General features: G+C 45.8%; 1 long non-coding RNA gene across 1 annotated transcript; it reads left to right on the top strand.

Annotated features, from left to right (window-relative positions):
• The first annotated feature begins 337 nt into the window (after positions 1-337).
• On the top strand, positions 338-1,093 carry LOC139600986 (uncharacterized). The gene is made up of 2 exons (XR_011682742.1): positions 338-681; positions 727-1,093. It is a non-coding gene; the product is annotated as an uncharacterized lncRNA (long non-coding RNA).
• Positions 1,094-12,991: the final 11,898 nt, after the last annotated feature.

Below are 12,991 nucleotides of genomic sequence, written 5' to 3'. Positions count from 1 at the left end.
AAAAAACCAACAACAAAACAAAACAAAACAAACATACCCCACACCCTTATTTTGCAAATATTTGTGCAAAGGAAGAAGTGAATGTGCCTCTCGTGTGTCTCACCTTTGCTGAGATCATAGTGATCTCAGCAAAGCCAGTGGATGGCTTTTCTGGCAGGAAAATTGGTGTATAAAGCACACATTATGTGAGCATTCAAAAGCAGTTCAAGAGCGTTAATTTTCACGGTGCAGCCTCATCCTAAGTGTCATTAATCTCAACAAAGATCAAATATTTTGCTGATTAACCTGTGTACCCTGCAAAAAGTTAACCAGACATGAAGCTGTCACTAACTGAGAAATGTTTACTGAGATGAAGGACTACATTTTGTTCATCACGAAAAAGAGACCAGTGTGTTACAAGAGTTGTCTGCTGACTATTTCTGTACTACTTCATGAGATAGGAGTTACAAGGATACCAGGGAAGGAGTTGCAGGAGCCCACACATAGTCCCACCCAGCAAATGGTACAAACAGATAACTAACAGAAATAACGACCAGGGAAAGGCTGGGGAAAGGGCAGGGGCAGATTAACACCCAGCAGGGAAACCTTTCCCGCTGACAAATGGTACAAGCAGATAACTCACAGAGATAACGACCAGGGAAAAGCTGGGGAAGGGGCAGGGGCAGATAAACAGTCTGCAAGGTAGGATATTTGCTTGCTTAAGCTTGATAGGACACAGTTTGCAAGGCAGGACATTTGCTTGCTTAAGCTTGATAGGGCACATATTGCGTTAATCATAAGATTTTGGTAATTTTCCACGGAGAAGTCACCAAATAAAGACATAGGGTGAAGAAGACGCAGCTGAGGAAGACTCCGCAGCCTTTTATCACCGACCACCAGGAGACAGAAGGATGACCCTCTAGCAACAACCAGCACAGGCGCAGAGAACTCCGAGATAACATGGACTCCTGAAGGATGGAGAGGTTAAAAGGACTGAATCAGAAACTAGTTGGCGCGGCAGTAGGTGGAGCTGAGACTCCCCTGTCGCCCAGCGCTGAGCCTTTGCTTACTTAGTATAACTGCTTCAATAATTAATAAATTCTTTGATTGGAAATTGCTCGTTTTGAGTCAATTTTATAACATTTACCACCACAAGATGAAAAATATTGTCCTATAATATGTACAATCAAGAAAACCTTCGTCCCCTAGAGGGCAAATTAAAAACAGAAAAGGAGGGTAAATTTCTGGTCTGCGTTATTTAACTGAATGATGTTCTCAGCCTTCATTTCAATTTTTTCATATGTGCCTTCCAGTCTGGGGAAGGCATTTGACAACATTTTAGAACTGTTGAATTTTTCTTTTTGTTTTTGTGAGAAATCACTTATGTGCATTAAATCCTCTATTTTCTGTCCAACTGGTAATTTACACAAGAAGTTTCTAATTTTTCTGCAATAATTTTGGCCTTCAAAAATGCCCTGGGACAGACATCTCAGTCCATCTAATGGATGTTATCAATTTAGTAACAGAATCACAGAATGGCTGAGTTTGGAAGGAACTGGTGGGGTTATGTGGTTCAACCTTCTCCCTCCAGACTAAGTTGCCAAGAACCTGAAAATTATTTTCACTCAGCTTTCAAATATGGAAAAACTGGAACTTTAAATATGCTAAAAATCATATGAAAGTACAGAAAATGTCCTTTTTTTCACATGCCCATCTGGGGGCAGAAGGTGGCCTTCTGGCACATCCCAAGTTCTTCCCCACATGCTGGCCCTACTAGCAAGATCAGCAGCACTGTTGATGCCAACCTGCTGTGTCCTGTGCCTGGCAGCTCCAAGAATTTGTCATCACCAGGGTTGCCCCTCAGTTCTTGATGGAGAATTTCTTCCCCTTCATGTCCCACTGGGCCAGAGGCCCAGGAATCAATGGTGGAAAAATGCTGATGAAAAAAAGTTAGCATCTGATAAAGATAAAAGCTTCCAAGTTATGTTAAGTAGCGCACACACATATTATAATTTCTGCAGCAAGAGTGGCCAGAGAGTTTTTCCAGGCCTTTTCTCACCCACAGAGGGTCCTGAATCCTGGACAGAACATCTGTTCCATGATAGTTCTCCATGATTCAATAATGAAACCTCCATCCAGCCCAACTTCAGACCAGAAAACTGTTCCTTGACATCCCAGAACGAGATATAAAGGAGTCTTTTGGGGTACAAGTAGGGGATTTTCTCCTTCTGATTCATTCCCTGGTTTTCATTTCCTATCTCCTGTCCACCCTTCACAGAATTACTGTCCATGGTGAAGGTGAGGGGTGGATCCAGCATGAGGCTGCCTCAAAAGGCCACTGAGCAACAAGATCAGAGGTGAAAAAATCCAAGTTGAATGAAGAAAATGTCTTGATAGACATTGGTACCTTGAGATGTGGTAAGATGGACAGATCTGGGGATGGGCAGAGGGATTTTTAAGGTCCCTTCCACCCCTTCCAGTCCCATTCTGTGACTCTGGGGCACTCCTGGCTCTCTGTACCTTTTTCAGCACAGATTGGTCTGTGTCCATCTTGGACAGAAGCACATCATGCACCTGAAAAAAAGGTAACAAAGAGAATGTCCTCCATGCCCTGCTGTGTTTATATTCATTGTCCCCATCCTTCCACCCAAGGCCTGTGTCTGGAAGGTGCTGGGTCCTTCCTGGTGGAAAAACCAGGAAAAGGCATTTTCTTCCCATATCCACAGAGTCTCAGCACTGGACAGCTGGACTGTGTCCTGAGCTTCCACCCAGCCTGAGTGTGTGGAAACCCAGGGCACTGGGAATATTTCTCTGTCTGCTCTGGGATGCCCTGACCCCCAGGGGAGCACTGACTTTGACCCTCATTCATGGAGAAATTTTCCTAGATTTCAAGATAGACTGGAATCCACAATAGTGTGAAATAGCTTATAGAGAGTAGTGTAGGTATATCACTTGGTGAGAAATTTAGGTTTTGGGATTTTAAGTATGTTGTGGATGGAAACAAGATGGAGGGCACAGGGTGTCATCCTGGGTTCCTTCTTCGTGCTGCTTCTTCCTTCTTCTTCATGGGTTTGGGTGGCATTTTGTAATTGGGCAGAAAAGTCCACATTGTGGGCTCTTTGGGATCAGTTATTGGGTTAAAACGGGAAAATAATCTAAGTGTCAGCTCTTAATTGGATAGTTTAGTCTTAAAAGACCTTGTAACAAGAGATTGTTGGCCATTTTGTGCCTTGCTAATGATAGCCTGCAGAACTCACAGTAATGAGACTGTTTTACTGATAAGAAATAATAAACACTTGAGTCCAAACATGAAATACCGTTTCAAATGTCTTCAATCCAGACCCAGAGAAACCAACAACTGGGACCCCCTCAAGAGTGGGCTTTGGAAGTTGACAACCCTTCAGCAACACAGTTATTCTGTAATAATCAGATCAGTTATCAGTGATAATGTGAAATGCATTTTTGGGGAAGGCTGGTGCCACACTGAAGAATGACTCCACCTAAGGAAAAGACAACTGCATGCTCCTTCTCCCAGGATTTTCCCTACACTGAGCTGAAGACAGGCTGACCAGCAGGTTACCAGGCAGGCAGTGAGCTCAGGGAGGTGGAGATGACCATGCTGTACCTCTCCAAAGGACCTGGCTGGCTGTAGGATGCTCCCACCAGCACAGATTTCTCAACACAGCCCCAGGAAAGCAATCCCAGCAGTGCACAGTGCTGCCTGGTCTGCCCGAGCCAAAAGGCAAAAACCTTCTGTCCACAGCAGTCAAGTCTTCAGTTCAGTCTATGCAATGCTTTGCCCTCACCAAAAGGACTGGTTCCAAGGGGCTGAAATGGAGACCTGTTAATCTGAGCCCTGAGGAAAACAGAGGCAGAAAAGGTAGCAGGGATTAGGGCTGCTCTGTGCCTGGTAGGTTTGTGCTTTTGTACCTCTAGCCAGGAATGAAAGCTACTCCTCTTCAAAGGAAGATCATGTTCCTATCTCAGCTGACAACAAAACATCCAGTGGTTTCAGTGGCAGTAGAAAACAGCCTTGGGGGAAAAAAGGGCAGAGAAAGGCAGCAAATTCACTGTTGCCATAAATGTAGCTGCACACCAGCTTTCTGCAGAGGCTTTGTGTGAGCCAAGCTCCCACCATCACCACGAGCCCTCAGCTGGTCAGGGCAGGTTTATGGCAGGGTGGATGTACACCAAGGAGCTGCTGAGCATCAGAACCCTGCTCTGCCCAGAGAGAACTCCCCACAGGCTGACATGGCCCACGTTAGGAGGTGATCAGGAGACAAGTGGCTTTTGCTAACCCATCATGCCAGGCCAAGGAGGCAGAGGAGGGAAATCAGGTGTGGGGCTGGGAGCATCCCAGCATTGCCACAAGGCACCATCACCCCGTGGCTGCTCATTCCCTGCTGGTTTCAGAGGCTGTCCTCATCTCCCCATGCTGCTGACACTGTGCAGATGAAGGTGATAGTACTGGGAAGGGTCTTTGGGGTGCTGTTTCAAAATACAGATTTCTTCAGGATTCTTTTTTTTCCCCAGGAAAAAGAACAGAGGCCAGGTTCCAAGGCAGATTGGCAGGCAAGCATCCTGGAATCTCCAGCTCTGGGCATTTCACCTGAAGGTCCAGAGAAAGCCCAGGCTGCCCAGGAGCCCCCACATAAGGCAGCAGATAAACATGGCAGGAACCAGGCAGATGTGCACTACAGTCCATTTTGCTTGGAGCTTTACCAGCCCAACTGGATTTGCTGGCATGTCAGTGCCATGCAATGCTCCAAGGCATGGGAGGGTCTGGACTATACTCCCACCTAAGGGTAATTATTCTGTATTTGTCTAGTGCATCACCTGGGCAGTTTGTCTGGTGGGACAGAAATTACTTCTCATTTTATCTATTCACAACACCTCCTTCCTGAAAGTCCTGCAGAGAAAATTAGAACATGATAGGCTTGGAGATGCAGCTTTTCTCTTGGAGACACCATTTTCTTGGCAATATACCAATTTCTGTTTCTTTTCTCTTCCTTTTTTTTTTTTTTTTTTTAAGGGAGGGAAGTGTTGACAACCTTTATGGAGGAAGAAAGAATAAATATTTTATAAGATGAAAGAAGGAGGCAGGTGTGACATTAGCTCTCATCTTACAGAACTGTGGCTGGAAGAAGAAGGATTAGGGCATGGGTTTTTCAGGCATTCATCTCCAGCTCTTGTATAAACAAAACTCTTATCCATCAAGTGAAGACTTTATGTCCCAGGGAATGTAACATTTTTTTCCTGAGAGCTCTTCAAAGGAAAAAAGGAAATGTAGTTCCAGAGCTGCACAACTTTCTGTAAGCCATTGTCATGGTTGATGTCACCATAAATAAACAAAGGAATGCTGGGGTCAGCCATGACAAAAATGTCAAATTCTTCCTAGAACAGTCACCTTGCCTGCTCTGAGAGCAAAGCAAGCTCTTGTCCTGCTGGACAGAGGGGTCTTTGGAAAATGGAACAGAGCCTGGAAAGGCCACAGAGATCTAATTGCTGACCCACATTGTCACAAGTACCACCATTTTTGTCAGTGGACAGAAAAGCCCCAAGAAAATTGTGCTCCAGGCCAGTCCTTCCTCATCATCCCTCATTTGTGTGGCCAGGGGCTTACATGCGGAGGATGGGGGCATTATCCTGCAACAAAACAAATGTTTGTTCTCTCCTCCCAAGTTTGCCTGAGAGGAATGAAAACAGGATGAAATGGTTTGCATGAATGGCACCTAGGAGGCAGAGCAGCTTGAGACTCTCAAATTTGGTGTCTGAATTTCCACTATAGGCACTGAAGTTACAGTCAGCAACCCTAGCACTCAACCCAGCCCAACCTCAGCTTGAGGGGGATTTACTTGCCTGAAAGGAAAAATCCACAGAGGTGTTCAAGGGTATCCAAGTCATCCACATGAGGCTCTTTAGAAAAGACACAGGATCTACTTTAAATAAAGAGTGTTTCAGCAACTGAATCCTATCCAGAACTGCTCCATGGGGGTCAATGACATTGACAAATCAGGTACAGATCTGTCCCCCGGGAAACACAAATGCTGTGTTTGCCTTGTGTTCACCTAAATGATTCCACAAAGTTTGGAGATAGTGTTAGGCAACTGTGCCATCTTTCCTGTGAGGTCTGAGGAAAACAAAGCTTTCAGCTCCCAAGGGAGCCAGAGCAGCATTTCCCCTGAAAGCTCTGAGGAGACACCTCAAAATAATCACCATTCTCCAGCTCAATGTCATGCTGTTTTAATGCAACGTCTTGATTTTCAGAAACATTCATTATATTTTGGGCTTCCTACTATTTATGCACCATTTCCCACCTAGTCTTTGCAGTGGCTTCACCAGTGATAATGGAACTTCTGTACAAATTATGATCACCCTGTTTGAAGGGTTTGAAGAGTTTCTTCATCCTACAGGGCTACATTTGAATGTCAGTCATGTCAGCCTGTTTCCACTAGCTCAAAAATAAGGATTCAGAAGAAAACCCTGAGCCACCAGGCTGTGTCTGAACCCAAGGTCTGTATCCTCTGGGCTATTTCAATGGTGTAAATGTCTCCACACTGTCAGTTCCTTCAGCATGGAGGCTGAGACAGCAGCAGGACATAACTGCATCCATTTTCCCACTAAAATATGGATTTCTTTGACCCCATCCTAGATGTTTTCATTCCCTGGCTCTGGTGCACCAAGCTGTACATACATCACTTCTCCTGGACCCTTCAGCCATCCCCTGGGACCAGCAGGAGAACAGCTTGTGTGAGTCAGCATCCTGCCTCCAACAGTGGACGCCCAAGAAAGAACATAGGCTTAGAACAAATGTGTAACAATATTTCCTTGAAACACTTCCCAGCATTCAGCAGCTTGTGGGTTGGGAATTTCCCAGGTAAGAAAAGGGATCTTTGCATTTTGTAGTCATCAGTGAACTTTTCTGCCAGACTTTTCCAGTCTTTTTTGGAGTGTACACAAACTTTGCATATCCACAACCTCATGTTTTATAACACAGAGTGTGAACAACCACCTCTTTTTTTCCCAGACGTGGCTCTCAGTAATTTCTCTTGGTGTCCTCTAGTTCTTGAATTGGCAAGGGCTCTGGAGAGTCATCCCTGAGTCCCCACCTTTGTGCTGCAGGAGTCATGTTGCCCAATGTCCTTTCAATCCTCAATTTTCCTGAAACCCCAAAATTTGGCTGCACTGCTTCTCCTCACTGCAAGTCAGCAGAGGGAGCTGATGGTCTGAGCCCTTCCAGCAGCTGCTGTTGCTTTTTCTGTTCCAGGTTTTAACATTCAGTCTGAATATAAAACAATGCCCGTTGTTTCTCCCGGCTGCACAGCTGAAAGCTTCAGAGGAATGAAATCAAATAGCCAAGAAAGGCAATGCACTCAAAAGGAAGAATACTGGTAAATAAGATAATGTTTTATTGCAAACTAAGACAAATTTCAGGGCTTGTCCTAAGACAGCAGCCAAGAGAAAAAGAAAGTAAGAAAAAACAATCCTGATTCAGACTCCTCAGCAAGGCTGACAACTCCACTTTGGTTTGTTTTTAACTAGTTTCTCTCTTATGCATTATCAGAATATGAAAGATCTTGCCTTGAATGCCACATACAGTGGGGTCTGCAGGAGAAAAGCTTGACTTTTGTAGGAAACCCACTTTAATTCTCAGAGATGTCATCTGAAGTGTCTGTGCCTCAGTTTCTCCCCTCCTCTATGCTTTATCTATTTTATTATAGCTGCATCAGGACAAGGATCATGCCCTAGAGTCACAGAGGATGGAATTATGTGGGTTGGAAAGCAACCTAAAGATGAACCAGTTCCAACCCCCTGCCATGGGCACAGACACCTTTCACTAGACCAGGCTGGTGAGAGTCCCACCCAGGCCAGTCTTGAAACTTCCAGGGATGGGGGAGCCACAGATTCCCTGGGAAACCTGAGCCAGGGCCTCACCACTCCCATCACCCTTCTCACATGTTCAGCTTGGAGGAACTGATTATCTGCAATTGTCTGAAAAAGCTCTATTTCCAGAGTCTTTCCCCAAATTCTTGAGCATGTTTCCCCTAAATACTTTCTGCACTGTAAAAGGACTTTGCCTGAGCTCAGGGGAAACCAGGAGCTGGGGGGATGTTGCCCAAGAGGAGGTGAGGTCTGCCATGAGATTTAGGGTGTGGGAAGCCCTGTCTGCAAACCCTGACTCCCCACATGTCCTTAGCCCAAGGCCTGGACCCACCAGCTGAAATGTGCTCCCTGGGGAGCCAGCTGCATCAGGACAACCAGGAGCCTGATTGCTTCCAGTCTTCCAGAAGCTTCAAGGGGAAACAAATCTGGTTTTGGTCTGATTTGGACACAAACGAGCTCATTAAAAAAAAAATTACAACCCAACACTTGATGAGATTTCCTGCCAAGAGGAAAGCCAGTGAGCTCGCACTCCCTCCATCACCCCTGGATTTGGCATCCTCCAGAGCCCACCTGCTTTGGCCAAGTTTTGTTTGATCCACAGTGCAAAAGAGCCCTGTGTCTCCTCTTCTGGCAGCTGGATTGCACCACTGGGTAATTCTGTGGCTAAACTGTTTAAATAATGTTAATGTCTTTACAAATTCACTTTCAAAACAGCCTGAAGTGTTAAGCCAGTGGAGCTGAAGCAGCTTGCTGGGGCTTAGGCATGTTTAGATAAGAGTGGGTGCAGAGTAAGCTTTCCACATGAGCTACAGGAACCAGAGATTGCTGCCTCTCAGCCACCTCTCCTGCACTGCAGAGGGGTAGATGTTTGCTGCAGCAGGTCAAGGATGGAAAGCCAGCACAGCTAGAGGCTTTGGGAGCAGTATTTTTGTTCTTCTTGGCAGCCAACTCCCTCTGTGGCAGGTGCTGTTGGAGAAAACCACAGCAAAGCCATGGGCAGTCTCAGGTTTTCAAAACAGCAATTAAAAAAAAAAAAAATTAAAAAAAAAGGTTAGCTAACAGTGCTGAATGCACAATGAAAAATCAAGATTTGACACAGGGCAAATCTGGCTCACACCCACCTACTTGAGGCAAAATTGCAATTCTCTGGCAGGTGTCCTGCTCTCTAGCTTTTATTCAGGATGCTCCCTGGCTCCTCAGTTGATAAAGAGGAGCTTGAGGAATGCAACACAGCTTGCTGGAGGGCAAAACTGAGCTACATGAACCTGGGGAGAGTGCAAGGTACAAGAAGACAAGTCCAAAAGCAGAGGCACAAACGTGGCAATGGGGACAGTGACTCTATTTCCCCATCCAGACCTTTTCTGGGCTCAGCACAGAAAGCTGGGAATACCAGAGCTGCCTGTGCTTGTGTGTATTTGCACACTGGCCCTGCCTGGTACCTGCACTGGCTTTGTGCCCACCACAGGTCATGCTGTGATGGTAAGAGAGTCAAAACAGCATCATGCAGGATTATCTGTGCCTCTCAGCAGCCCAGATTTCACACAGGTCACCCATTGCACTCCTGTAATCACAGTTGTACTCCATAATCTCTCTTGGCCAAATAAAAATAGGTTGGGGCAATGTTTGTGCTTTGATTTACATCAGGATAAATCAGCTGTTCTGCCCCAGTGGTCAGCTGTCTACAGGCAAAGGAAGAGTGAGGTGAGGTCAGCACAGACCTCTGGAGTGTCTGCAGAAGAGATTTAGTGTCTGACAGCATGGCTCAAACTCGTGTTTAGGAAACCAAACAAGTTCAAAAGAAAAATTAAGCACATGCTTAAACAATACAGATAATAAAACACTAAAACAAGTCAGTAATGGGAAGGGATGGATTTGCCAGTTCTTTTTCCTTCAAATCAAAACCAAAAACTTTTCCAGTGAAACATAATTTATGGCAAGTGAGATGCTCTCTGAAACACCCTTTGCCACAAACTCTGAAAGACTTGGGGGTTTTACCAAGCAGGAAATATGGGTTTGCAGCCAGTGCAGAACCATCCTCACACTGGCACCAGCTAAGAGGAAAACCAGATATGACCAAGTAAAACCCAAACACCCCCAAAGCTGCATTCATCCTGTGTCCAACACAAACCAGCAGCTGCTCCTTCCCTCTGGATCCAACCCCTTGGTTGTGCAGTGCCCCTGCCAAGAGCATGCACACTTTTCCCAAGTGCAAACCCAAAATCTCATGAGAAGAGGTTGCTCAGGGGGGACCTCATCACTCTGTGCAACTCTCTGAAAAGAGACCAGAGCCAGGTGACAAGTGACAGAATGAAAGGAAATGGCCTCAAGTTGTGCCAGGGCAGGTTTAGATTGGATATAGGAAAAATTTCTTCACTGAAAGGGTGCTCAGGCACTGGAAGAAGCTGCCCTGAGAAGTGGTAGAATCACCATTCCTGGAAGTGCTAAAAAACCATGGATGTGGCATTTAAGAACACGGTTCAGTGGTGGACTTGGCAATGCTGGGTTAATGGACTTGATGACCTTAGAGATCTTCGCCACCCTTAATGATTCTATGATTTATTAAGCCACTGGCTCCAAACATGCTCTGCACAGAGCTGTTGGTGGCACAGAGCTTGTGCAGTCCCAGGGCTGGGTCTGGTGGCACAGTCTCATGCTCAGAGTTGGGTTTAGGTACTGTGTGGAACATAGTCCGTGCTGCAATGCCATTCCCATGTCCCACAGGGCTGGCACACCTTCCATTGCACTGGATGGGGACTGCCAAGAGCTCCTGCTCTCTCATGAGCTTCTGCCCTGGAAGTGGTGAGAGGGATTTTTCCAGTCAGGAATAGAAAAAAAAATGCTAATACACATCATTTCATCAAGCTGCCCCATCTCCTCCCCTCCAACTGCAATCCCACAGGTTCTGCTACAAAGGAGCAGAAAGATGGGAACAAATCATTTAAAATGGGAAGTCTGGGGGAAATTATTTCACTTTGTCAGGTCAGTAGATGCTCCCCAAATATATTTTTCAATCTGTGCACATCTGGAGTTAATAGAGATGGTGAATAAGAGAATCCAGAGACTCATGTGATGGCTGGCCACTGGTCATCTACAGGATCCTTTTTCTTAATACTTCCTCCCAAAATGGTTCTGGGCAAATTACCCAGCAATGATGCAAAATCCTGAGGCTGCTGAAGTCAGGAGGAGATCTGCCAGTGACTCTGAAGATTTGCAGTCTGGTTTTAGCCCTGATAGGAAGAGAGAGATCAAACCATGGAATCATTGAATATCCTGAGTTGGAAGCAACCCACAAGGGTCATCAAGTCCAGCCCCTGGCCCTGCACAGGACAATCACAAGAATCCCACCAAGTTCCTGAGATTGTTGTTCAAACTCTTCTTGAACTCTGTCAGGCTTGGTGCTGCGGCCACTTTCCTGGGGTTCCTGTTCCAAATGTCCTTGTACCTGTTCATCCCTCACCTGGGCTGGGGTCAGGTCCCCCCACAGGCTCAGGTGTGTCAGAGTAACCCTGCTCAAAGCACCCACAAAGAAAACAGCACAGGAGGAGGCACAAGTCCATGTTTGCTGAGGCTGGACACAGCCCAGCAGCCTTCCTTCATCCCTCCCCAGGAGAAGAACAGTCTGTGGTCCCACCCAAGGGACTCAAGGGACTTTTCTCTTCCCACACCCTCAGTCCCCATGTCCTCAGGGCTCTCCCAGGTTGCAGGAGGACAAAGGCACCTCATGCTGCTCCAGGTTTGCTGTGGATCCTCCCAGCTCAACCTCTCCAGCACGTGTGTCCTGCAGTCCTTCCCCAGCTCATGCCCTGCCATGATTCATGGCTCCTCTTCTTCTCTTCCTTATAAGGGGACTTTGAACTCCACATTTCCTGCACTAGGAAAGCCAATGCCAAAAATTGCCTTTTTCTCTGCTCTGCCACCAGCCCTGTCTGCTCCCCTGGTCCCCTGCCCATGCTGGGCACAGACCCAGCCTGCCCCACAGTGCTCCCCACACGGGTTCCTTGGGGTGCCCCTCTCCCACACCATCCCCTACCCCAGAGATGCCATCCACAGCACGGGTCCCTTCTCCATATGGCAACCCCTGGTCATTCCCATGTCCCCAAATTATGGAGCATGTGCAGAAGGGCAGACTGTCCAGGGAACACATCCCTGCTGACCCAGACATGGGAAGTGGTTGTGGTGCAGCAACCTCTCTCTGTTTTATCCTGACTAAGATGTTCATTTTCATCTAATTGCAGCCAAATCAGAATTTTTGCTTTTATGCTTTGAGGTGAGATTTTTTTCTATTTGGAAATAAATTAAAAAAAAAAAAGGGTGAGGATTCTTTTAGAGAGCAAAAATGGAATAAAATTAAAGTAAGTAATAAAATAAAGTAATAAAATAAGTATAATATAATAAAGTAATAAAATGAGTATATTATAATAAAGTGAAATAAAGTAAAATAAAATAAAATAAAATAAAATAAAATAAGCACAGGAGTGCAGTAACTAACTCTTAGAGCCATTAAACTACATGTTTTTAACTGCCGAAGTCCTCAGTGGGAATATTTTGATCTGTAAATACAATCTGCCTTCTCAGGAGAACTTTCTTGTCCAGCAATTTCCTGACAAGGGTTTGTCAATCCTGACTGTGGCAAGCAGTTTGAAAATTCTGTTTTTGCAGCCAGGGAATACAGCAGATATGGCAAAAAGGGATTGGGAGATTCAGGAAGGCAAGTCAGGAAAATTCAGGAAAACAGTTCAGGAAAACTCTCTTTTTGCAGCCAGGGAATACAGCAGATATGGAAAAAAGGGATTGGCAGATTCAGGAAGGCAATTCCCAGAAAAAGAATCTGGCTAGTGAGAAGAGGTTGGAAAGGAAAAGAAGAGGATGGAAAGGAAAACTCTCCTGAGACAGAAAATCCTTTGGAGGTGAGATGAGATGATGCAGCACTTCAGACCCACCAGCTCTCTCTCCAAACATCTACTTCTCCAGAATATAAAAATAAAACAAGGGTACACAAAGGGACAAGTGTGGAGTGGGAACGAGTTGGTCAGGAATTCTGGAAAAGGAAAAACTGGTTTTTTTCCAAACATGTTGGATGGGAGAAGAGCATCCAGCAGGTGGGTACCCAAGCCCAGCAGGATGGAGG

Source organism: Agelaius tricolor, unplaced genomic scaffold, assembly GCF_023055355.1.
Source record: "Agelaius tricolor isolate 1412-34295 unplaced genomic scaffold, bAgeTri1.0.p SCAF_2, whole genome shotgun sequence".
Taxonomy (NCBI): domain Eukaryota; kingdom Metazoa; phylum Chordata; class Aves; order Passeriformes; family Icteridae; genus Agelaius; species Agelaius tricolor.
This window is presented reverse-complemented; position numbering and strand designations above follow the sequence as displayed.